The sequence below is a fragment of the Aquarana catesbeiana genome, linkage group LG13, assembly GCF_042186555.1.
Source record: "Aquarana catesbeiana isolate 2022-GZ linkage group LG13, ASM4218655v1, whole genome shotgun sequence".
Lineage (NCBI taxonomy): Eukaryota > Metazoa > Chordata > Amphibia > Anura > Ranidae > Aquarana > Aquarana catesbeiana.
The window spans coordinates 3,427,006-3,449,676 of NC_133336.1; positions in this window are offsets into that span (position 1 = coordinate 3,427,006).

Genomic DNA, 22,671 nt, shown 5'->3' on the forward strand with positions numbered 1-22,671 from the left:
GTGTATATACCAATCAGCCATAAAATTAAGACCACTGACAAGTGATAACATGGGTTATCTGGTTAAAATGACATTTGGAAGTGGGTGGGATATATTAGACAGTAAGTGAACATGTTGTCCCTGAAGTTGATGGTCATCACAGTGGCTTGTGTATGGGACTGTGTAGCGGCAGACTGGTCAGGGTGTCCATGCTATCCCATGTCCAAAGCCAGAAGAACCTACAATGTTCATGTGAGGATCAGAACTTTAGCACGGAGCAATGAAGGAAGGTGGTCTGGTGTGATGAATCATGTAGGTTGCCGGGTGCATCACCTGGAGAAGAGATGGCACCAGGATGCATTATGAAAGAAGACAAGCCTGTGGAGGGAAGACATTATGGGAGAAGACAAGCCGGTGGAGGGAAGACATTGTGGGAGAAGAAAAGCCGATGGAGGGAAGACATTATGTAAGAAGACAAGCCAATGGAGGGAAGACATTATGGGAGAAGACAAGCCGGTGGAGGGAAGACATTATCGGAGAAGACGAGCCGGTGGAGGCAAGACATTATGGGAGAAGACAAGCCGGTGGAGGGAAGACATTATGGGAGAAGACAAGCCAATGGAGGGAAGACATTATGGGAGAAGACAAGCCGGTGGAGGGAAGACATTATCGGAGAAGACGAGCCGGTGGAGGGAAGACATTATGGGAGAAGACAAGCCGGTGGAGGGAAGACATTATGGGAGAAGACAAGCCGGTGGAGGGAAGACATTATGGGAGAAGACAAGCCGGTGGAGGGAAGACATTATCGGAGAAGACGAGCCGGTGGAGGGAAGACATTATGGGAGAAGACAAGCCAATGGAGGGAAGACATTATGGGAGAAGACAAGCCGGTGGAGGGAAGACATTATCGGAGAAGACGAGCCGGTGGAGGGAAGACATTATGGGAGAAGACAAGCCGATGGAGGGAAGACATTATGGGAGAAGACAAGCCGGAGGAGGGAAGACATTATGGGAGAAGACAAGCCGGTGGAGGGAAGACATTATGGGAGAAGACAAGCCGGTGGAGGGAGGACATTATGGGAGAAGACAAGCCGGTGGAGAGAAGACATTATGGGAGAAGACAAGCTGGTGGAGGGAGGACATTATCGGCGAAGACGAGCCGGTGGAGGGAAGACATTATGGGAGAAGACAAGCCGGTGGAGGGAAGACATTATGGGAGAAGACAAACCGGTGGAGGGAAGACATTATGGGTGAAGACAAGCCGGTGGAGGGAAGACATTATGGGAGAAGACAAGCCAATGGAGGGAAGACATTATGGGAGAAGACAAGCCGGTGGAGGGAAGACATTATGGGAGAAGACAAGCCGGTGGAGGGAGGACATTATCGGCGAAGACGAGCCGGTGGAGGGAAGACATTATGGGAGAAGACAAGCCGGTGGAGGAAGGACATTATCGGAGAAGACGAGCCGGTGGAGGGAAGACATTATGGGAGAAGACAAGCCGGTGGAGGGAAGACATTATGGGAGAAGACAAGCCAATGGAGGGAAGACATTATGGGAGAAGACAAGCCGGTGGAGGGAAGACATTATCGGAGAAGACGAGCCGGTGGAGGGAAGACATTATGGGAGAAGACAAGCCGATGGAGGGAAGACATTATGGGAGAAGACAAGCCGGAGGAGGGAAGACATTATGGGAGAAGACAAGCCGGTGGAGGGAAGACATTATGGGAGAAGACAAGCCGGTGGAGGGAGGACATTATGGGAGAAGACAAGCCGGTGGAGGGAAGACATTATGGGTGAAGACAAGCTGGTGGAGGGAGGACATTATCGGCGAAGACGAGCCGGTGGAGGGAAGACATTATGGGAGAAGACAAGCCGGTGGAGGGAAGACATTATGGGAGAAGACAAGCCGGTGGAGGGAAGACATTATGGGAGAAGACAAGCCGGTGGAGGGAAGACATTATGGGAGAAGACAAGCCAATGGAGGGAAGACATTATGGGAGAAGACAAGCCAATGGAGGGAAGACATTATGGGAGAAGACAAGCCGGTGGAGGGAAGACATTATGGGAGAAGACAAGCCAATGGAGGGAAGACATTATGGGAGAAGACAAGCCGGTGGAGGGAAGACATTATGGGAGAAGACAAGCCAATGGAGGGAAGACATTATGGGAGAAGACAAGCCAATGGAGGGAAGACCTTATGGGAGAAGACAAGCCGGTGGAGGGAAGACATTATGGGAGAAGACAAGCCAATGGAGGGAAGACATTATGGGAGAAGACAAGCCGGTGGAGGGAAGACCTTATGGGAGAAGACAAGCCGGTGGAGGGAAGACATTATGGGAGAAGACAAGCCAATGGAGGGAAGACATTATGGGAGAAGACAAGCCGGTGGAGGGAAGACATTATGGGAGAAGACAAGCCAATGGAGGGAAGACATTATGGGAGAAGACAAGCCGGTGGAGGGAAGACATTATGGGAGAAGACAAGCCGGTGGAGGGAGGACATTATCGGCGAAGACGAGCCGGTGGAGGGAAGACATTATGGGAGAACCCACTCATTCGAGAAGACAAGCCGGTGGAGGGACTTTGGGCAATGTTCTGCTGGGAAAACTTTGCCAGAGGAAAACTGTCCCTCAAAGCAAGCATTATCTGCTGGGCTGTCTCTTTAGATAACCCATAGTGCTCTGGGAACCTTTTGTGTTGCATTCTTATTTGTAAAACAACAATATAAAGTTTAATAAAACTGCCATTAATTTGACCCCAAACCATTATTGTTCTGGTCATCGTATTTGTTTGTTTTTTTTTAGTTTTAGAAAGAGATGGGAACAGTTAAAGTGGTTCTAAAGCCTAAACATATTTCACCTTAATGCATTGAGGACCAGTTCACACCATAGAAATGCACTCCGGATGCGTTCCAGATGCTTTTCTGCATGCACGTTTTTGGTGCATTTTTTTATGCATTTTTGATGCAGTCCATCACATCCCCCCTCCTTTTATCTTAACCTTTACAAAGGACATGTGTGTTCCAGTGCGGTTTAGGTGCGTTCCGGTGTGTTCCAGTGAGTTTTTGGTGCTTTTAGGTGCATTCCAGTACAGAAAAAATGCAGCATGTTCTACTTTTTTTTTCTTGAACTGGAACGCACTGGAACTGCAAGCACTGGTGTGAACTAGGCCATTGAAAACCATATAAACTACTTTCCATGCGTTTTTGATGCAGAAAAAAACCCCCACTGGACTGCATGTTGTGTGAACCGGCCCAAAGGGAAACATTTTTTAGGCATTAGTACCCCCCCCCTTTACTTATCTGAGCCCTCATTAGATCCAGCGCTGTGGACGTGTTTTTCTCTCCCCTCACTTTGGGGTCTCGCTGGCTTTGCTGGGGTACCGGGAGCCATTGGCTGTCAATCAAAGCCAGTGACCAGGGAGCGGGGGGCAGGGCCACTGCTTGTCTGTGTCAATGGACGCAGCTGAGGAGCGGGGGAATGAGCACACATGAGTGTCCCCATGGGAAGCGGCTTCCCATGGGGTCACTGGACAGAGAGGCGGGGTCAGGAGTGCTGGCGGGGGGACCTGAGAAGAGGAGGTTCCTGGCTGTTTTGTGCGATTCCATTACAGAGCGGGTAAGTACAGAAATGTTTTTTTTTTGTTTTTTTTTAATGTACCTTTACAATCGCTATAAGGTTTGTGCCAGGTTTTTATTTTGGTCTGTGACCCAATTAGAGATCTTCTCTTTTTACTTCCCCTTTGTTGTGACACCAGAACAAGAAATCTGGAGAGCGGTTGTCACCGGGACAGGAAGGCACTGGTTCCCATCACCCGCTGTCCTAAAGGAAGTTGGATTTCTTTGCACTCTGTCAGCGGGTGATGTGCTGGGAATTACCAGCGAGGATTATGGGATAGCTTATATGGAGATACAATGTAACGCAAATGGTAGGATTCTCTTCTGTCCTGTGAACACTAGATGGCGCTCTTCAATCAAAAGTCACAATTTATTCAGCCACAATAAATATCACTTCGATACAATGTTATTATTATTATTATTATTATTATTATTATTATTATTATCATTATGGTTTATTATTATTATTCAGGATTTGGATGATGATGATGACGATTTCATTTTTATTATTATTTTTTTTTATATTATACATTATTTATATAATGAATAATTTATTATCATCATTATTTCTTCTTATTATTATTCAGGATTTTCTTTTATTATTATTATATTTATTATTATTACTACTACTATTACTATACAGGATTTTGATTATAATCATTGTTATTGGTAAAAAGTTGATGCGCTACCCATAAATTATAAAGTCAGTATCATGTGTACTGCTTGATGTATATCAAATCCTCAAAGTACAAAAGTGCTAACCAAAATGAATAATATCCATTAATACAAACATAATTCAAAAACAAACGTTATATAAAAAGTTGTATAAAAAGATTATTTAAAAAATCATATGCACAGCATAAATATTGATCTGTATTGTTATTACTACTACTCCTATTTTACAGGATTTAGAATATTATTATTATTATTATTATTATTATTATTATTATTATTCAGGATTTAGATGATAATGATGATTATTATTAATATTATTATTATTAGTCTGGATTTAGATGATAATGATTATTATTATTATTATTATTATTATTATTCAGGATTTAGATGATAATGATTATTATTATTATTATTATTCAGGATTTAGATGATAATGATTAATGTCATAATGATTATTTTTACTATTATACATTATTGATACATTATTATTATTTATTAATATACATTATTATTTATTTATAAAAATAATTATTATTATTATCAATATCATCATTATCTTTATCATTATTTTTTATTACTATTTAGAATTATTATTATTACTATTAATATTACTTTTTTATTATTATTATGATGATGATGATACAGGATTTATATAGCGCCAACAATTAGTGTGCTGCTTCAAGTTCATAATATAAGGGAGACAGAGCAGTTACAATACAATTCAATACAGGAGGGTTAGGTGGGCCTCGCTCCTGAGAGCTTGCAATCTAATAGGTTGTTTGTTTTATAGATAAATATGTCTCTTCTGCTGATTTCCGCCTTGTCTGACAATCTGATATTACAGGAAGACATTGGAATATACAATTTGTTGTCTGTAGAAAGGGAAATACATTTTTCACTGCACATTGATGACCACCTCCAATCACTGGCAGAGTAGTGTGGAGAACATCTCATGGACGCCTTTAGTAAGTACTGTGTCATTTCCAGGTCCTCTTTGTTTCCAGCATCCCAGTCTTAGTCCGGAGGGTTCAATATTGAGTTGGCTCCGCCCTTTGCAGCTATAACAGCTTCACCTCTTCTGGAGGAAGGTCCTCCTCCCGAAACTGTTCCCACAAAGTTGGGAGGATGGAATTGTCCTAAATGTCTTGGTCTGCTGACGCCTTAAGAGTTCCCTTCACTGGAACTAAGGGGCCAAACCCAACCCCTGAAAAACAACCCCCCACCATAATCCCCCCTCCACCAAATGATTTGGACCAGTGCACAAAGCAAGGTCCATAAAGACATGGATGAGCGAGTTTGGGGTGGAGGAACTTGACTGTCCTGCACAGAGTCCAGACCTCAACCCTATAGAACACTTTAGAGTGGAGACTGCGAGCCAGGCCTTCTCGTCCAACATCAGTGCCTGACCTCACAAATGCTCTTCTGGAAGAATGGTCAAACATTCCCATAGACACCCTCCTAAACCTTGTGGACAGCCTTCCCAGAAGAGTTGAAGCTGTTATAGCTGCAAAGGGCGGAGCCAACTCAATATTGAACCCTCCGGACTAAGACTGGGATGTCATTAAAGTTCATGTGTGTGTAAAGGCAGATGTCCCAATACTTTTGACAATTTAGTGCTTCTCCTATCTGTGTGACTAGTTCAGTGCTGTCTCCTCTCTAAGCCGCTCATGGCCGCGGTTGCATGTTTGCCGTGTACAATGCTGGTTATGGGATGACGCAGAGGGGCTACGCACATACCAGAACTTCAGGGGTATAAGGGGGCAGCACTGGAACCGGCCAGAGTGGGGGTGGGGATGTGTATTAATGCCTGTTCCTCTACACATAATGAACATTTAACCCCTGCAGTGCGGGGGGAATCCACCACAAGGGCAGAGTTCTTATTCCTGGAATTGGGCTCTAAGCCTCTGCAGAATTGTCCTTCTGATTGTGTTTTGCTTCGTTAGAATGAATTTCACAGACCGGATCCCCGCGTGGCTCAATCTGGTTGAGAAGTCGGAAGTTGAAAGGGACAGAACTAGAAGACTTCCTGCGAAGATGCAAGGTGCGGGGGAGGAGACAGCGCTAATGATTCTGTCATCTGGTTGGCGGTGGGGCTGTCTATTGTCGAGGGTTCCAGGTGTGAATTGGAGAGATTAACGGTTGCAGGACAGGATGCGCGGTCTCTGACGGTTATCCTGTTGGGTTTGGGAAGTGCAAATTCTGCCACTGAAACCTGAACCACATGTTCATTTCAGAAAACAGTGAAGGCCCCTGAGGGCCACTCTGAGGGCCACTCTGAAGGCCACTCTGAGGGCCACTCTGAGGGCCATTCTATGGTTTACAAACATAATTCTCAAGCCGAATGTTGCTTCCAAAATGAACAAAGAGACGTTTTTATGTTTCTCCAGGGATGGGGGGGGACCAGGAACCTTTGGCCGGGGGCAACTACAACCAAGTGCCTCTCTCATGGTGGGGACAGATTTCTGGGCTGAGTGCGGCGTGCAAAGTGTGCCATGGGGGCCACGGTCATTGGACAACAGGTGGGGGTTCTAAAAGGTCGGTTGTGAGATTTTCTCATCCACCAGCAATGGTTTCCTTTGCCTCTCGGTATTCCATCACATGACGTCTCAAAGCTAAGAGATCTCCTTCTGCTTCATTCTGCCATGGCAGGTCTATAAAGGAGAATGTAGCTCTACAATGTCCAACAGATGGAGCGTTCCTTCTCTGAATAAAGTCTGAATAGGGGTGTATCTCCACTCAGGACCACCAGCCCAACATATTCTCCCCAGTCCTGTCCCACCCTGATCCCAGGGCCTACTTCTTCAGGCTCACTATGGTGAAAGGAGAAAGCTTCATATTAGAAGTGGTCTCTATTCCATTACAGGGAATTATGGGAAAGAAAGTGGCAACCATAATATTCATCACCAGCCATGATGTTCCTCTACCTTATTCTCCTCTTTCCTCTCCTGAAAAAGGACCCGTATCTGAGCCGGCAACCTCAGGCTGCATCTGGCAGTAGCTCTTCTTACTGAGCCACCTGAGATGCTGGACAGCTCCCTGAACAATTCCTTGGACAATCTTGCCTTGAACCTTGTTTCTGGTGAACCTTGAAACCTTTGCTCCTCTCATGCTCTTTCTATTTAAATGCAGTGCACCCCAGAACTCTGCACTCTGTATGCAGTGCACCCCAGAACTCTGCACTCTGCATACAGAGCACCCCAGAACTCTGCACTCTGCATGCAGTGCACCCTGAAACTCTGCACTCTGTATGCAGCGCACCCCAGAACTCTGCACTCTGTATGCAATGCACTCCGGAACTCTGCACTCTTTATGCAGTGCACCCCGGAACTCTGCACTCTGTATGATGTGCACCCCAGAACTCTGCACTCTGTATGCAGTGCACCCTGGAACTCTGCACTCTGTATGCAGTGCACCCCGCCCGTAACTCTGCACTCTGTATGCAGTGCACCCTGGAACTCTGCACTCTGTATGCAGCGCACCCCAGAACTCTGCACTCTGTATGCACTGCACTCTGGAACTCTGCACTCTGTATGCAGTGCACCCCGGAACTCTGCACTCTGTATGCATCGCACCCTGGAACTCTGCACTCTGCATGCAGTGCACCCTGGAACTCTGCACTCTGTATGCAGCGCACTCCTGAACTCTGATGTCTGTATGCAGCACACCCCAGAACTCTGCACTCTGTATGCAGCGCACCCCAGAACTCTGCACTCTGTATGCAGTGCACCCCGCCCGGAACTCTGCACTCTATATGCAGTGCACCCCGGAACTCTGCACTCTGTATGCAGTGCACCCCAGAACTCTGCACTCTGCATGCAGTGCATCCCTGAACTCTGCACTCTGTATGCAGTGTACCCCAGAACTCTGCACTCTGCATGCAGTGCACCCCAGAACTCTGCATGCTGCATACAGTGCACCCCAGAATTCTGAACTCTGAACTCTGTATGCAGTGCACCCCGACCCCGGTACTCTGCATGCAGTGCACCCTGGAACTCTGCACTCTGTATGCAGTGCACCCCAAAACTCTGCACTCTGTATGCAGTGCACCCCAGAACTCTGCACTGTGCATGCAGTGCACCCCGGAACTCTGAAATTTATGTAACCCCCCCACTCTACATTCGGTATGGACTCCTCCAGCATCGATGAACCCCACCCCAGCAACAATAGGCCCCACCTTAGTAACAATAAATCCCCCAGCAACAATAGATCCCTCACACAACAATAGACCGCACCCCAGCAAAAATCGTTCCCCCCTGCAACAATTGATTGGTCACACAGCAATCAACTCCCCAACACAGCAACAATGGACCACTCACAACAAAATACCACCCCCAGCAACAAGAGATCCATCCTAGCAACATTACCCCCCCCCCCCCAGTAGAAATAACAGATCTCCCAGCAGCCAGCATTAGTAGACCCTCCAGCAGCCAGCAACTACCTCAATAGTAGATCCCTACAAGCAACATAAGACCCCCGATCTACAATAGATCCCCACCATCAACAATAGACCCTCATGCAAAAACCGTTTACCACCAGTGACAATAGATCCCCCTGCAGCCAGCATGAAGAGACCCTCCAACACACCCCTTGCTATTACATACAATCAGAGCTGGGGTGCTGGAATTGTGTTCCCGCTGACAAAACATCCGGGGGGTAGTCTATTGTTGTGTGAGGGATCTATTGTTGCTGGGGTGGGGTCCATTTTTGCTGGGGCAGTCTAATGTTGCTGAGGGGGATCTATTGCTGCTGGGATGCGGTCTATTGTTGCTGAGGGGGGAATATATTGTTGCAGGGATGGGGTCTATTGTTGCTGAGGGGGGATCTATTGTTGCTGGGGTGGAGTCTATTGCTGCTGAGGGGGATCTGTTGTTGCTGGAATGGGGCCTATTGTTGCTGAGGGGGATCTGTTGTTGCTGTGGTGGGGGCTATTGTTGCTGAGGGGGATCTGTTGTTGCTGTTGCTGTGGTGGGGGTTATTGTTACTGAGGGGCATCTGTTGTTGCTGGGATGGGGTCTATTGTTGCTGAGGGGGGGTCTGTTGTTGCTGGGATGGGGTCTATTGTTTCTGAGGGTATCTATTGGCGCTGAGGGGGGATCTATTTTTGCTGTGGTGGGGGCTATTGTTCCTGAGGGGATCTGTTGTTGCTGAGGGGGGATCTGTTGTTTCTGGGATGGGGTATATTGTTGCTGAGGGGGGATCTGTTGTTGCTGTGGTGGGGGCTATTGTTGCTGGCTCCAGGGGATCTATTTTACTGCTTTTCTCACTCTTAGACAAGAACAAATTCCGTTCAAATTATTTAGCACCACAAAATGATACTAGGGGCAGTACTGGAAGGTGGGTAGGGGATGGAACCAAGGGATGGTGCTCAGAGGTGGATAGGGGGTGGAACCAGGGGGTGGTGCTCAGAGGTGTATAGGGAGTGGAACCAGGGGGTGGTGCTCAGAGGTGGGTAGGAGGTGGAACCAGGGGATGGTGCTCACAGGTGGGTAGGGGGCGGAACCAGGGGATGGTGCTCAGAGGTGGGTAGGGGGTGGAACCAGGGGGTGGTGCTCAGAGGTGGGTAGGAGGTGGAACCAGGGGGTGGTGCTCAGAGGTGGGTAGGGGGTGGAACCAGGGGATGGTGCTCAGAGGTGGGTAGGAGGTGGAACCAGGGGATGGTGCTCAGAGGTGGGTAGGGGGTGGAACCAGGGGGGTGGTGCTCAGAGGTGGGTAGGGGGTGGAACCAGGGGGTGGTGCTCAGAGGTGGGTAGAGGGTGGAACCAGGGGGTGGTGCTCAGAGGTGGGTAGGAGGTGGAACCAGGGGATGGTGCTCAGGGGTGGGTAGGAGGTGGAACCAGGGGATGGTGCTTAGAGGTGGGTAGGAGGTGGAACCAGGGGATGGTGCTCAGAGGTGGGTAGGAGGTGGTACCAGGGGATGGTGCTCAGAGGTGGGTAGGAGGTGGTACCAGGGGATGGTGCTCAGAGGTGGGTAGGAGGTGGTACCAGGGGATGGTGCTCAGAGGTGGGTAGGAGGTGGTACCAGAGGGTGGTGCTCAGAGGTGGGTAGGAGGTGGTACCAGGGGGTGGTGCTCAGAGGTGGGTAGGAGGTGGAACTAGGGGATGGTGCTCAGAGGTGGGTAGGAGGTTGAACCAGGGGATGGTGCTTAGAGGTGGGTAGGAGGTGGAACCAGGGGATGGTGCTCAGATGTGGGTAGGGGGTGGAACCAGTGGGTGGTGCCCAGAGGTGGGTAGGAGGTGGAACCAGGGGGTGGTGCTTAGAGGTGGGTAGGAGGTGGAACCAGGGGATGGTGCTCAGAGGTGGATAGCAGGTGGTACCAGGGGATGGTGCTCAGAGGTGGGTAGGAGGTGGTACCAGGGGGTGGTGCTCAGAGGTGGGTAGTGGGTTGAGACAAGGGGGGGTTCAGAAGGGGTGACTTCCGGCACCTATGCTCTGAGAAGGAAAGCCCTGCTAGTACATTACATGCCGTAGATGGGTAAGACCCGGAACACGGGGCATTGGCTGTTTCTCGGAGCGCCCAATGAGCTCCTCACACTTATTTTTTAGCCTGCTTTGGAAAAGTGACAACTGAAATCTGATTGATTGCTGCGGGTTGCACCTCCACCTGTGTTTTCTGCGGTTTTCATAAACAAGACCAACCTGTTTTCATTGTGCGCCATAGCCGGGAGGCGGTAGAGAAGGAGCTCGGCACGGTTGGAGTTTGGCTTGGAACAGAGGTCCTGTGTTTTTCCTATTTTATGATTATTCCGGAGTTTGTCGGAAGGAAGAGTCCATGTAACCCAAGAAGACGCCTTTCCAAGAAATATGGATTTTACTGGGTGACTTCACTGGGGAAAGTGAAAGGACGACCGCAAATTATTAAACAGAGGCATGACATGGGCCAAGTCTCCGAGCCGCTAGAAGCAAACATCAATTACAACCCGCCCGGCGTGCGGCAGAAAGAGCCGCTAAAGCCGAACCGACAGATATAAAATATACAAATACGTATCGCAAAAAGTGCTCTGGTCAGGAAGGGGGGTAAAATCTTCCGGGGCTGAAGCAGTTAAAAAAAAACAGCTCGTAATGCGAAACGCTCAGAAACCGCATTTAATCGCAATCCAAGATTCCGCTGTATTCAATCACCTTTTTTTTGCAAAACAAATGGAAAAAAAACGAAATTTTTTTTTTTTTTTTGTTATAACATTTTGCAAATAAATAATCTTTCTTCATAGATTTAAATGTCTTCTGCTCCATTTCATTGGTGAAAATCCTCCAAATCAGTGAATATTATTTAGCCTGTAGGAAAGTTATAGAGACCACAAAGTATGGGATATTTATGTGAGAATCGATCAATCCGGATGTACTGACGGCCGATCTCATTTTTTGAGGCCCTGAAATGTCAATCACCCCCCAGTACAAATACCCCCCCCCCCAAATCATCCTCCACAAATACCCCCCCCCCAAATCACCCCCCAGTACAAATACCCCCCAAATCACCCCCCCAGTACTAATACCCCCCAAATCACCCCCCAGTACAAATACCCCCCAAATCACCCCCCCAGTACTAATACCCCCCAAATCACCCCCCCAGTACAAATACCCCCCAAATCACCCCCCCCCAGTACTAATACCCCCCAAATCACCCCCCTAGTACTAATACCCCCCAAATCACCCCCCCAGTACAAATACCCCCCAAATCACCCCCCCCAGTACTAATACCCCCCAAATCACCCCCCCAGTACAAATACCCCCCAAATCACCCCCCCCCCAGTACTAATACCCCCCAAATCACCCCCCCAGTACAAATACCCCCCAAACCCCCCCAGTACTAACACCCCCAAATCACCCCCCCAGTGCAAATACCCCCCAAATCACCCCCCCAGTACAAATACCCCCAAAATCACCCCCCAGTACAAATACCCCCCCCCCCAAATCACCCCCCAGTACAAATACCCCCCAAATCACCCCCCCAGTACTAATACCCCCCAAATCACCCCCCCAGTACAAATACCCCCCAAATCACCCCCCCCCCCCAGTACTAATACCCCCCAAATCACCCCCCTAGTACTAATACCCCCCAAATCACCCCCCCAGTACAAATACCCCCCAAATCACCCCCCCCCCCAGTACTAATACCCCCCAAATCACCCCCCCAGTACAAATACCCCCCAAATAACCCCCCCCCCAGTACTAATACCCCCCAAATCACCCCCCCAGTACAAATACCCCCCAAACCCCCCCAGTACTAACACCCCCAAATCACCCCCCCAGTGCAAATACCCCCCAAATCACCCCCCCAGTACAAATACCCCCAAAATCACCCCCCCCCAGTACTAATACCCGCCAAATCACCCCCCCAGTACTAATACCCCCCAAATCACCCCCCAGTACAAATACCCCCCAAATCACCCCCCCAGTACAAATACCCCCAAAATCACCCCCCCCCAGTACTAATACCCCCCAAATCACCCCCCCAGTACAAATACCCCCCAAATCACCCCCCCCCAGTACTAATACCCCCCAAATCACCCCCCCAGTACAAATACCCCCCAAACCCCCCCCAGTACTAACACCCCCAAATCACCCCCCCCAGTGCAAATACCCCCCAAATCACCCCCCCCAGTACAAATACCCCCAAAATCACCCCCCCCAGTACTAATACCCGCCAAATCACCCCCCCAGTACTAATACCCCCCAAATCACCCCCCAGTACAAATACCCCCCAAATCACCCCCCCAGTACAAATACCCCCAAAATCACCCCCCCAGTACTAATACCCCCCAAATCACCCCCCCAGTACAAATACCCCCCAAATCACCCCTTTTTTTGGAAAGTAGACAGTCCGAGGTATTCAGTAAGAGGCATGGCGAGATTTTTGAAGTTGTAATTTTTTGGAAAATTATGAAAATAAATAAAAAAAAGTCACAATTTTTAAAAAAAAATGTACATCCTGTCACCAGTGCAGTACGGCGTCATCATATGACCGGCGTTGTGGTGATCGAGGACACACAGTATGTACAAAAAAAACAATTTTTTTTTTTTTTTTTTAATATTTTTTTTTTTATTACATTTTATTACATTATAGTAACATTGTACTACTCTGGGGAGGTGATCAGGATTTTTTTTTTTTACATACTATGATTGCTTATAGTGGTTAATTTTACAGTTTTAACCCCTTGCCGCCGAGCGTACGCAGATACGCGGTCTTGGCTTTCGGGGGTTATACCGGGGCATCATCCCGGTACCGTTTTTTAGAGCAGGCGATCGGCTATCCAGGGATAACAACCGATGCGGCTCTTCTCCCCATCCCCCCTCCCCACACAAATTGCCCCCAAATCCCCCCTCCCAGCACAATTTCTCCCCAAATTCCCCCTCCTATCATGAATGTTCTCCCCCATCCCCCCTCCCCACACAAACTGCCCCCAAATCCCCCCTTCCAGAACAAACTCCCCCCAAATCCTCCCCTTCTAGCATGAATATTCCCCCCCCACCCCCCCCTTACCACAGAGATTGCCCTAAATCACCCCTCCCAGCACAAATTCTCCCCAAATCCCCCCTCCTAGCATGAATATTCTCCCCCATCCCCCCTCTCCACACAAACTGCCCCCAAATCCCCCCTTCCAGAACAAACTCCCCCCAAATCCCCCCCTTCTAGCATGAATATTCCCCCCCCACCCCCCCTTACCACAGAGCTTGCCCCAAATAACCCCTCCCAGCACAAATTCTCCCCAAATCCCCCCTCCTAGCATGAATATTCTCCCCCAACCCCCCCTCCCCACACAAACTGCCCCCAAATTACCCCTCCCAGAACAACCCCCCCCCCAAATCCCCCCTTCTAGCAAGAATATTCTCCCCCCATCCCCCCCCACACAAATTGCCCCCAAATCACCCCTCCCAGCACAAATTCCTTCCAAATCCCCCCTTCTAGCATGAGTATTCTCCCCCATCCCCCCTCCCAACACAAATCCCCCCTAAATCACCACTCTTAGCACCCCCCCAAATTTCCCCAACTAGAACAATACATACCAGCTGCCGCCTCCAAATTCCCCCCTTTTAACTTAAATCCCCCCCCCCCCCCATCTCCTCGTGGTGCCCCTCCACTTCACATGATTCCTCAGCGCCCAGGGCAGCCGCTCCTCCTGCCCATCCCTTGTCCCAGCAGGTTAATCCGCTCTCTTAGGCTGCACTCACACGATCGCAGGGTGGAATCGCCGCGACTCCGCAGTGCAATTTCAATTGGCTGCAAAATGCGGGACACGTTTGTCATGCCATGACTTCTAATGACACCCCAATCACGCCGCAGTTTTGCCATGATTGTCGCCCAAAAGAGGCTCATGTTCGTTCTTGAGCAACAAGCGTCACACGTTGCGATTTACCGTGTGACAATCGCGGGACGATTGGGGTGCCATTAGAAGTAATGGCATGACAAACGCGTTCTGTGTTTTGCAGCCATTTGAAATCGCGGCGATTCTGCCCGCCATCCTATGTGAATGCAGCCCTATAACTACCTCATGTGTGCGTTTCTCTTTTTGCGCGGAGTTCTTATTTAACGTCTGATGTTGAAACAAAAACCTGTTTTCCGTGTGATTTAGAAGTGATGTCAGCGAATGTTTGTGCAGCTGCGCTCAGGAAACGCGGCGATCTCCACCCGCCCGCCATACCCGCTACGGGCAGATTTCACGCTGCGCTTATCCCAACACTTTTCTCCTCTCCTAGGTTTTGGCGCGGATGGGCTGCGCGGTCGGGATCGGCTTTTTCTTCTGATATCATGGAGGTGTCAGATGTGTGACCGCGGCCAGCAGTCGCTTTTATTACCCGACGAATCGCAATCAGAGGAGCTGCAGCCCGTTTAAAGCGTTTGTCGTTATTTTATATGGGAGCTGCTAATAGGATGAGGACTCTGCGGGGAGCCGACCCCGATTTCCTTCCCGAAAAAAGAAAAAGTCAGATCAAGATCCAGCATATCCGTGTGCGCCGCATGGAAGCAGCGCGTAGCCCCGCCCCCCCCCCCCCCCCCAACAGGTCGTTTCTCCAGCCAAAGAAAACGCTAATGATGTATATCAATGTATCAATGTGCACCTTCTTAACTCAATTTGTTAAAGCCGATAATAATGGAAGAAGTTGGTTTTATGGGGCCCCCAGCCTGAGCTGGCTGAAAATGTGCCCGCAGCAGTTAGAGGGGCTCATTGTGTTTTTATTCTGTGTTTGCAGATGAAAAATCAGGAAAATTTCATCCAAGAATTGTATAATACTATGCTGGAAACAATGTTACCTTATAATATTATAGATACATTGTTACCAGAATAGTATTATAGATACATTGTTACCAGAATAGTATTATAGATACATTGTTACCAGAATAGTATTATATATACAACGTTACCAGAATAGAATAGTATTATACATTGTTACCAGAATAGTATTATAGATACATTATTACTAGAATAGTATTATAGATACATTGTTACCAGAATAGAATAGTATTATACATTATTACCAGAATAGTATTATAGACACATTATTACCAGAATAGTATTATAGATACATTATTACCAGAATAGTATTATAGACACATTATTACCAGAATAGTATTATAGATACATTATTACCAGAATAGTATTATAGATACATTATTACCAGAATAGTATTATAGATGCAATGGGGGAGATTTACTCAAACTGGAGCACTCAGAATCTGGTGCAGCTGTACATGGTATCCAATCAGCTTGTTCCATTGGGCCGGGTTCACACTGCTCGGACGACTTCTGATCCAACTTTGCCCTACGACTTCATGTCCGACTTCCATGCGACTTCAATGAATGGGATTTAACTTTGACCCAACAAGACCAGGCCCTTTGAGCCTGGTATGAATCCTGAGGTGGGAACCCCACGACAAAAAAAAAAAAAAAAAATGGCATGGGGTCCCCCCCTAAGACTATGGATTTTGAAAGGAAACCCCATGCAAAAAAAATGGCGTTGAGCCCCCCCTCTAAATCCATACCAGACTCTAATCCAAGCATGCAGCCTGGCAGGTCAGGAAAGGGGGGAGCGCCCTCCCCTCTCCTGGATCATAGCAGGCCTTATGCCTTCAACATGGGGGGGTGGGTGCTTTGATGGGGACAAGGGCCTCTTCCCAACAACCCTGGGCGGTGGTTGTGAGGGTCTGCGGGCAGGGGGCTTATCAGAATCTGGATGCCCCCTTTAACAAGGGGCCCAGATCCTGCCCCATGTAAATGAGTATGGGGTGCATTGTACCCCTACTCATTCACCCAAAAAAGTGTCAAAAATAAATAAATACAGTACACAGATTTTTGACAAAGACCTTTATTAACAATGAAGAATGTCCCCCGTCGTAGCTCCAACATGTCTTCTTTCTTTGGTTTTTCTACCCCCTCTGGTTCTTCTACTTCCGCTGATGTCTTCTTCCTCTGGTTCTTCTCCCTCCATTGCTGATGTCTTCTTTCTCCGGTTCTTCTCCCTCCATTGCTGATGTCTTCTTTCTCCGGTTCTTCTCCCTCCATTGCTGATGTCTTCTTTCTCTGGTCCTTCTCCCTCCATTGCTGATGTCTTCTTTCTCTGATTCTTCTCCCTCCATTGCTGATGTCTTCTTTCTCTGGTCCTTCTCCCTCCATTGCTGATGTCTTTTTTCTCTGATTCTTCTCCCTCCATTGCTGATGTCTTCTTTCTCTGATTCTTCTCCCTCCATTGCTGATGTCTTCTTTCTCTGGTCCTTCTCCCTCCATTGCTGATGTCTTCTTTCTCTGATTCTTCTCCCTCCATTGCTGATGTCTTCTTTCTCTGGTCCTTCTCCCTCCATTGCTGATGTCTTCTTTCTCTGGCTCTTCTGCTGGTTCTTCTCCCTCAGCTGCTGATGTCTTCTCCCGGTGCTAGCTCCCGCAGTTATGGCAGCTTCGTTCTCTGCTGGTTCTTATATAGCCATGGGGCATGGCCATCCAGTGACATCATCCGGAGACCCCACCCCCTTGTGATGTCACCGCCCCATCATCATGCACCCACCCATGTTAAGGGCATGTGGCCTGGTATGGTCCGGGGGGTTGCTCCCTCGCCCCTCCCCTTTCCTGACCTACTGCTTGCTTGGTTAAGGGTCTGGTATGGATTTTGGGGGGACCCCACACCGTTTTTTTTTTAATTTTGGCATGGGGGATCCCCTTAAAATCCACACCAGACCAAAGGGTGTGGTATTGTCTTGGGGGGGACCCCCACACCATTTTTTTTTAGCTTTTTAGTTATTTTTAGCCCCAGCCGGGACCCTTCAAATTGATCCTGGGGCCCTTTACTTCCATCGTGGGACCCCTTATTACGGTTCCCCACTTGGGAGCCTGCTTGGCCCCTCCCACAGCTCTGCTCTCTCTCCTTGTGCAGGGGGACTGGTCTTGTCTACGCCCCTTTCTGTAATTTTCTGTAGTGGGTGGAGCCTGCTTGGTCCCTCCCCCAGCTCTGCTCTCTCTCCTTGTGCAGCGGGACTGGTCTTGTCTCCGCCCCCTCCTGTAGTTTTCTGTAGTGGGTGGAGCCTACTTGGTTCCTCCCACAGCTCCGCTCTTTCTCCTTGTGCAGGGGGACTGGTCTTGTCTCCGCCCCCTCCTGTAGTTTTCTGTAGTGGGTGGAGCCTGCTTGGCCCCTCCCACAGCTCTGCTCTCTCTCCTTGTGCAGGGGGACTGGTCTTGTCTACGCCCCTTTCTGTAATTTTCTGTAGTGGGTGGAGCCTGCTTGGCCCCTGCCACAGCTCTGCTCTCTCGCTCCTTGTGCAGGGGGACTGGTCTTGTCTCCACCCCCTCCTGTAGTTTTCTGTAGTGGGTGGAGCCTACTTGGTTCCTCCCCCAGCTCTGCTCTTTCACCTTGTGCAGGGGGACTGGTCTTATCTCCGCCCCTTTCTGTAATTTTCTGTAGTGGGTGGAGCCTGCTTGGCCCCTCCCACAGCTCTGCTCTCTCTCCTTGTGCAGGGGGACTTTTCTTGTCTCCGCCCCTTCTGTAGTTTTCTGTAGTGGGTGGAGTCTGCTTGGTCCCTCCCCCAGTTCTGCTCTCTCTCCTTGTGCAGGGGGACTGGTCTTGTCTCCGCCCCCTCCTGTAGTTCTCTGTAGTGGGTGGAGCCTACTTGGTTCCTCCCACAGATTTGCTCTTTCTCCTTGTGCAGGGGGACTGGTCTTGTCTCCACCCCCTCCTGTGGGTTTCTGTAGTGGGTGGAGCCTTCTGGGTCCCTCCCACAGCTCCGCTCTCTGCACAGGCCATTCATAGCACAGTGATGACATCTCTTCTACGTTTAGAAGGTAATATCTGGGTTTGTAAGGCATTTTTATGTAGAACTTCACACTGGATTACTGCACAGATCTGGAATAAATACTCAAAGCTCACCGAGATTCCGGAAGAATTCGCTGATCCCGGAGCTCAGCTAACGCTGTTAGTTCCCCTGAAGGTGACAGGTTCTCTTTGCAGAGTGAAGTCCAGGCTGCCTATAATAAAGTTGAGGAGAATGTAGAGTGAGTGCCCCCTGCAGGGTGTTATATCTTTGAGTGGGGACAAGGCTGCGCACCCCGCCGCTCTTATCAGGAGAAGCAGAACTGTCACTCTCTGCAATGTGATCGCCCCTCTCTGGGAGCGCTAATCCGCCCCGTCACATCCACCTTTCCGCTCCACGCTGGATGGGAACATCTGGAGAAGGTTCATTACTCCGCCCGCTAACGCACCCCGCCACAACCCAGCAGACGGGCCGCATATTTCTGCAAACTCTTCCCAGAAAGAGTCAATTTCCTGGCCCTCCATGTGGAGTCAATAATGGAGGCCAAGGACGGCGCTCGGCTTATGAAATATTAAATCTTCTCCTCGCTAGAGGAAAATTCAGACCACCTGTGAGAGGGAGAGGTGCTGCGGCCCCCGACGTGTTCACATGGTATCCGCATGGAGTGCGCAGGCCTCCCCGGAATCAGGTTATAGCAGAACTCCGGCTGTCAACCACGCAAAAATGCCTAACCGGTGCGTGCGCCGCCATGATCCGTACATGCAGCTGAAGTTACAAGCAAATCTCAATTCTTTCCAAAAAAGGATGAGCTTGGCAACACACGCCCATCTCCCGAGTGTCCTTATTGGTTCATCCATGCAACAGGTTGCCTCACTGACCAATAGGAAGACAGGAGAGGGAGGGGCCAAGCTGAACTGTGACAGGAAAATATAAAGTCGTATTGGTTGTGTCCGATTAGTGGTTAAACACCCAAAAAGGTCGGCACCTCATCCCAAAGGATAAAAGGGATCAGATGGGAGGGAAGAGGGGATTTTAACGGTGCATTAGCAAATAATGATGAGAAAGATAAATTTTGAATACATTTTAATGAGTATAAAGTTAAAAACCTGAACAAGGACCATTAGTCTGTAAGTATTCTGCATTTCACAAAATGAGCGGTCATACAAACAGGTGTGCAGTTACAGCGAGATTTTCAGGCTCGTATATTATCCCGACATGTTTCGCCTGGTAGCTTCATCAGGGAATATACAAATTATTCGTAAAATTTATGAAACTATACAAAAATGTGTTACTCATTCCTAATGATGATACTTATCATTTTTCTTTGGGATATTTGTATTCTGTTATTTACTTCAATTATTTTCCCGTATTTGTATAGTTTCATGAATTTTACGATTCATTCGTATATACCCCCTGATGAAGCTAGCAGGCAAAACATGTCGGGATAATATACGAATCTGAAAATCTCGCTGGAACTGCACACCTGTTTGTATGACCGCTCATTTTGTGAAACACAGAATACTTACAGACTAATGGTCCTTGTTCAGGTTTTTAACTTTATACTCATTAAAATGTATTCAAAATTTATCTTTCTCATCATTATTCGCTAATGCACCGTTAAAATCCCCTCTTCCCTCCCATCTGATCCAGGAAAATAAAATATAAAGCTTCTCCTATAAGCAAATGATTCCGTGCGCTAATAAGCACAATCACAGCTCTCTGGTATAATGCCGGGAAAGCGCGCTTGTATATCTCCAAGTAACACAGACAGGTGCTGGTCTCACGTTGAACTTAGCAAAAAATGCTCCTTTTATTTATACTGTAAACATTAATAACAAATGAAGGTGGTGGCTTCAAATTCAGCCAATCAGACACTTTGTATTCTTTCAAAAGAACCAATCACACACATGTATATATTCATATAGAATTCCATTAGTGACTGGCGCAGACGGTCGTGTGCAGAGCCATGCGGCCAGCTTCCTGTGAGACACAAAGTGTCAGGTGCCGGTTTGGGGATGATAAGAGGGCTCCCCCTTGTGGCGGAGTGCAGCGCGTCCCTGGAGTTGGGGACAGGGAGCGCGGTGCTCAAAGAAGCACGGTTTGCCGGGTGCTTGCTTGTAGTCAGATGGACACTGAGGGGTGACTGTAGCCGGCTGAGCTGAACTTGCCGTGTTTGGTAAGTGGAGGAACCAGGAGCCAGGTCAGAGGTCATACAGGGATAAGTCAGTCCGGAGCATAAACAGGGGCGAGCCAAGGTCATACACGGGAGACAGGAACAAAAGCAAAGTCCAGATACAAGCCAAAGGTCAAACCGGGAGATCAGGAAGCGAGGTCAAGGCAAGCCGGGTCAACAACGGGCAATCCACAGATCAGGGAACAGAATCACAAGGAACACATGGAAGCTGAGATAATCCGGCAATCTTCTGCTGTCAATGGCTGGCTTAAAGTGGTGTTCCGGCCGAAATGATACTTTTTAAATAAAAATCCCCCTATAATACACAAGCTTAATGTATTCTAGTAACGTTAGTCTGTAAACTAAGGTCTGTTTTGTTGGTTTATAGCATTAGTTTGTTATTTTATAAAATTACAGCAGGTCGTGGCCATCTTAAGTGTGGGCATCTGAAGCCAGACTGTATTTCTTCCTGGATCTCATCCTTGCAGATCTCGCACATGCTCAGTGCAGCACAAGCAGTGTAATAGGTTTCAGGTCAGGTTTCCATAGCAACGGCAGTGTCAGAGGAAGTTGCCTCCCCTTCCCAGAGGACATTGCAAACAGGAAATGATGCGATGGGCCGCGGCCAGGGAGGAGGAAGTGAAAAATGAATACAGCAGATATACAGGAGGTGCTGAGAAAAAAAAATTTTAAATATCCAATTCGTTTACAGTGCGCAGTTTAGTGAGGGATGCTGAAGAGTTGTAAAAGTGGGTGGAACTCCACTTTAAATAGGGCCGTTGGCGCCAGCGTCTGTCATGCCATTTGCGCGGCACCGCGCACATGCCTTATTGCGCGTGCACAGATACGCGCCGGTGTGCACCACTGCGCGCTGATGTGCGGCGCGCACTCCTGCACGTCTCGGAACTCTCTGTGGGCATCCATGTTGGTTCTGGGCAACATTGCCAGTTCTGTGACGGCCATGTCCCTGACACAGAATGTCTCACAATTAGAACACTACTTACAGGGCTCTGAACACGATCGTGTGCACATTCCCACCGCTACCAATGGCGCGAGCCATGCTCTATCATGGCTCAGTGGCCATGATTTTTGTATGGTTTTGCCATGGTTCCCATGTACGCAGATCTGCTTGCTAGGAGCGTTAATGCAATCGCCATGAGGTGGCCAGTCTCTTGGTGAGGCATAAACGATCATCCCTAAAAGAGCAAACAGATCGGCCGTGTCCACGGGAAGGTTTCCGCAGCCAATGGTCTTCCACCAACGTCCGTATGTGCGAATACCCTCTCATGAGCGTGTTACAGCAAAACCGACACCGGGGGGCATCTGACAACGTACATTAATAACATCACCAATCTTGTCTCCAAATATCACCCAAATTGTCCTCTCCGCTCTTCTCAAGACCTCCTACTCTCAAGCTCCCTCGTCTCCTCCTCCTATGCTCCTCTCCAGGATTTCTTCAGAGCCTCTCCCATCCTCTGGAACTCACTACCTCCACCTGTCCGGCTATCCCCTACTCTTCTACCTTCAGGCAATCCCTGAAAAAACTCATCTCTTCAGGAAAGCCGATCACGTCTCCAACTAATCTCCTACCACTTCCACCAGCTCATCCCCCACAGTTACAACCTTTTGTACCACCCGCCCCACCCTATTAGAGTGTAAGCTCTTCTGAGCAGGACCTTCTTGATCCTCTTGTATTTTATTGTGTTATAACTGTATTGTCTCCCTTTTATATTGTAAAGCGCTGCGTAAACTGTTGGCGCCATATAAATCCTGAATAACAATAATAATAATAGTTATAACTTCAGCTGCCTTTATCTTGGAGCCGGGTGCTGCTTTTTCTAGGCAGTTTTCCTCTAAGCCGACCTTTCTCCTGCCTTCTATTTGATTTGATTCATTCACAAGTTCATTTTAAAGTAGATCTCCTATATAAGCTTTTTTATCATTTTTTTTTTAATCATTTTTATTATCAAAATGTTATTTCTTATATTACAGACGTAC